Source organism: Adiantum capillus-veneris, chromosome 13, assembly GCF_014529385.1.
Source record: "Adiantum capillus-veneris isolate H3 chromosome 13, ASM1452938v2, whole genome shotgun sequence".
NCBI classification, from domain to species: domain Eukaryota; kingdom Viridiplantae; phylum Streptophyta; class Polypodiopsida; order Polypodiales; family Pteridaceae; genus Adiantum; species Adiantum capillus-veneris.
The window spans coordinates 38,123,007-38,127,865 of NC_140943.1; the positions used below are offsets into that span (position 1 = coordinate 38,123,007).

At 40.7% G+C, this 4,859-nt stretch overlaps 1 pseudogene; it reads left to right on the top strand.

The window, feature by feature from the left end:
- Positions 1 to 297: 297 nt before the first annotated feature.
- LOC147443832 (uncharacterized) lies at positions 298 to 913 on the top strand (annotated as a pseudogene).
- The last annotated feature ends 3,946 nt before the right edge of the window (positions 914 to 4,859 follow it).

The following is a 4,859-nucleotide window of genomic DNA, read 5'->3' on the forward strand; positions in this document are numbered from 1 at the left end:
CCCCCCCTCTCTCTCTCTCTCTCTCTCTTTCTCTCTCTAAGTATGGATCCTCTTGTGTCTGAGCTCGTGCTCATCTCTCTCTCTCTCTTAGCACTCTTTCTCTCTCTCTCTCACGAACTCTATCTCTATAGGTTCCTCTTCTACTTGATGATTCTTGAGGTATGTAAACACTTATTATGCTTTGTTAGTATCTTGCTAATTAGTGCAAGAAGTGCCATGTATTAATTAAAAGTATAGCGTGTAGTTATGATTTGTATTGTATTTCTTGTAGAGCAATCCTTTGAAAGTACTGCAACAATGGAGCATAGTGAAGAAGTGTCTATCAGCTCATCGTCATTGAGTAGAGAAGCTCAACTTCAGCGCAGAAAATTAATGAGGGAATATTGGGCTGCTCAGAAACGAAAGCAACGTAAAGCAACGGTCAACTTTGTGATGGAAAGCAATATAGGGGAGATGGATGAAATAAAGAAACGAAGGATATGTCAATCTATGGTACAACACTTTGATACATTAACCGTGGGAATGGATGCAAGTGGTAGGAAGGAAATCTTTGATGAACTTCTTCAACATCCTTGCTTCCTTACTATGCAGAGTAAATCCAAAGAGTTGGAAGCAATTATGCTGAGAAACATCCGCAACACTTTGAATCATGTGAAGGTCCCAAGATCTTCAGACAAGTTTTTTGTGAAGAAATCAGCAATGATGATGTTGGTGAATGGTGGAAGCAAGGAGCAAAACACTGACATGAGCATACCGCAAGCTGCCAAGCTTATGGGGATCCACAAAAGAAACTTATATTCAACCAAACATCACTTAATAGTGTCAAGTGAATCCGATGGTTCGTTCCCTGCATCTGCGTGTCATAGAGATGATGCACGGAGAACTCACATCACTCAAACTGTTAAAGACATAGTCTTTCAATTTTGGACGGATGAGATGAGGGTGTCCCCCAACAAGAAAGATGTTTGCAGTAAGAGACTAGCTAGATGTTCATATGTAAAGCATCCAATCCACCTTCTTGAGGAGCCTCAGGTAATTGATATATTTTGTTACCACTTTTTATTGGTGCTACAACTCATATTCCTGCACAACATTATCCACTTTTTATTGGTGCTACAACTCATTACTGCCACAACATTATGTTTCTATACTTCTTTTTATTAGTGCTACAGCTTGTTTTGGTGTTTTGCACCACTTTCTAGTGCTGTTGCAACATTAAAAAGTGGTGAAACATTACTATACTGGTCTCTAATTGTATCTGAACCACTTTTAAAATTTGATCAATAGTTCTAAATGTTTTTGAATCACTTTTACTTGTGTTTCCACACCACTTTTTAGTGTGTTTGAACTAGTTTTTAATGTTTTGCAGCAGGTTTTAATGTTTAAGAAACAGTTTTTACTAGAAATGCACCAACGCTTCACTGTAAACCCTACAAAGTGGTGTTCACCCACTAAAAGTCTTGTTTACCCAATGCTAACAGACGTGTTTTACAAACTCGTAGGGGTGTTACAGGTGCAAACGTTTTTGGTGGTGCAGCTCACTTTTTCCAAGTGATGTAGCAGCTTTTAGTCATGGTGCAACAGTTATAGTAGTGCCATAGACTTTTTACTACTGCTGCATGCATGGTGCCCACCACCTTATGATGGTAACCAAAACCATATTAGTGGAGTTTGAACACATTTTGTTAGTAAACACTTACAAGTGCTGTCACACCACAATGAAGCGGTGCACACAACACTTACACGTATAAAAACCACTTTCACGTGGTGTCTACTTTCATGTGCTAAGTCACTACGTCAGTCCATCACTCCATGCAAGTGGTGAGGCACCACTCCCAAGTGGTGTGACACCACTTTCAAGTAGTAACTAAAACCTTATCACTGCAATCAAGCGGAAAGTTCCCCCTTTCAAGTGGCCAGACACCGCATTCAAGTGACAAGAAAACGTGTTAAAGTGGTGACTGCCCACTTTGAACTAGTTTCTCACCACTCTCAAGTGTTCATCAAGTGGTGAGACACCACTTTCATGTGCAAAGTACTACGTTAGTCATCACTCCATGCAAGTGGTGAGACACCACTTTCAAGTGGCCGAACACCGCATTCCAATGACTTGAATCCGCATTCAAGTGGTGATTGCCCACTTTAAACTAGTTTCTCACCATTCTCAAGTGGTCATCAAGTGGTGAGATACCACTTTCAAGTGATAGCTTAAACCTGGTCACTGCAATCAAGCGGCAAGCTCCCGCTTTCAAGTGGCCAGACACCTTATTCAAGTGACTAGAATCAGCGTTCAAGTGGTGACTGCACACTTTGAAGTAGTTGCTCACTAATTTCAAGTGGTCATCAAGTGTTGAGACACCACTTTCATGTGCTAAGTAACTACGTCAGTCCATCACTCCATGCAAGTGATGAGGCACCACTCCCAAGTGGCAAGACACCACTTTCAAGTGGTAGCTAAAACCTTGTAATCAAGTGGCAAGTTCTCGCTTTCAAGTGGCCAGAAACCGCATTCAAGTGAACCAGAATCCGCGTTCAAGTGGTGACTTCCCACTTTGAAGTAGTTGCTCACCACTATCAAGTGGTCATGAAGCACTTTTCACAAGAGCTCCTCCACTTCCAAGTTGTGTTGGACCACTATCTAGTTCTGATGTTGGTCTGTCACCTAGTATTTTGTCCCTCCCAGCTACTTTTTAAGTGCTAGATTTTAATTGGTGACTGGCCACTTTGAACTAGTCGCTCACCACTCTAAAGTGGTCATCAAACACTTTTCACAAGAGCTCCTCCACTTTCAAGTTGTGTTGGACTACTATCTAGTGCTAATGCTGGTCTGTCGCCTAGTATTTTGTCCCCCCCAGCTACTTTTTAAGTACTAGTTCTGAACTTCCCCAGAACTTTCATGTCCTTACTCACCACTTTTTAATCGTTTCCCACCATATTCAAGCAGTGCACACCATTTTTTATTGGCGGTTCATCACCGTCAAGTGGTTTGAATTCACTTTTAAGTCGTGCCAAACCACTTTTTAGTTACACTGAATGCGGTTTCTCACCACTATTAAGTTGTCCTTACACAACCTCTTAATATTCTACCTTTTTGTATGGTTACTAGTTTCTACACTAATTTGTATTTGTGGTGCATTATTTTCACAGGTAAAACAATACTACTGAATGTATCATTACTAGTTTTTAGTGGTGCACACCAATTTTTAGTGATATAGAATCACTTTTTAATGTTTTGAAACAATTTAACCAGTTTTGAATGCTAAGTTTATTTTTAACATTTGTATACATGTATATTGCAGGTGGAGCTTTATTTAAGATTCAAGACAAAGTTTGTAGATATTCAGATTTCGCAACGTTGCTTCGAGTCTATGAAACCGTTCTTTGTCTGAAAATTGAGGGATCGCTACACCTGCTGTTGTATTGTGCATGTACAAATGGTTTTCCTTAAAGAGGCAGTAAATCACATGCGGACTCGAAGTTTTGATCTTCATGGTTCTTGCTGCATGTGCAACTGCCCTATATGCCTTCATCATGATGAAGTTGTCAACCATGGATGTCTTGAATACAAAAATGCAAGTATGAGTACCACTTCACTGTTGGAGTCTATACTCTGCCCTATACTTGTAGAACATAGTTTCCATAGCTACCAATGCTTAATGGAAACATGCAATGCACGCGGTGTAGGTAATATTCAGATCTGTCCAAGAGAAGAAGTTGAGCAGAGTAAGCAAGTATCTGTGAAGTTTTTTGAAAATATAGTGGGTGCTACTGGATTAAACAATGAAGCTAGAAAGAGCACTTTTTGAAAGACATTGTCCACAAGAAAATGATGCCTAGAGAACTTTTGCCAGTGTACTAAGACCACTTGAAGAAGTATGTCACTCACAATTTTATATTTAGGTGGCAAGCACAACAGTTCAAGGACTGAATTTCTTTGTTTCCAGATGATGTGGTTGTCTCCGTCGTTGACTTTGCAGAGAACTACTCCTTCAAGGAGCAAAATGAGATCCAGTCAATGCATTGGTACACTAATCAGGTCACTATCTTTGTCCTGATTACTTATTTCCGCATCGCATCAGGTGCAATAAAGAAGACCATGCACTTTTTTGTCTCAGATGATAAACAACATGACACCTTATTTGTGCAGCATGCTTTTCTCTTACATGTTCAATGGTTGAGAGATCAAGGGCTAAGATTTAAAAAACATTGGGTTTGGTCAGATGGAGCAGCTTCACAATTTAAAGCAAAGCGACCGTTTTACTTTGTTGCTAGATATTGGAGCCTTACTGGCATGGAAATGAATTGGATTTTTTTTTTCTCAGGACATGGAAAGGGGGAACATGATGGGGCTCGGGCTGTCATTAAAAGCGCTCTAACTCATGAGCAATTGAAGCAAAATAGCGTGCGGTTGACTTGTGCAGTTGAAGTTGTCTCTTTTTTGAGAATGCATCTCAGTACTGGAGCAACTAGTATGTATGACAAGCAAAAGAGGGAGGTCAGTACGGTGTTCTGGGAGGTCAAGCTAGGCGATGTTCAGCGATCCCATCAATGGGACTGCAAACCATTGAAGGGCTCAAGAGCAATGCACTGTGTGAATGGGTATTCTGAGAACAACACTTGTGCATTGCAATCAAAACGGTTGTCATGCTTTTGTTTTCCTTGCAGGCTTGGCCATTGGAGAAAGTGTATGAACAGATCACATGTGGAGACGTGGCAATATCACACTTTGGAGCCACTTGCTAATGATTCCCTGTCATACGGAGACTCAGACGATGAGGAGTTCCATGGTGCCACTTATGCAGGTCATTATGACTCCTTAAGCGACGCTCTCACACCTGGAGACAATTTTGTTGTCACTT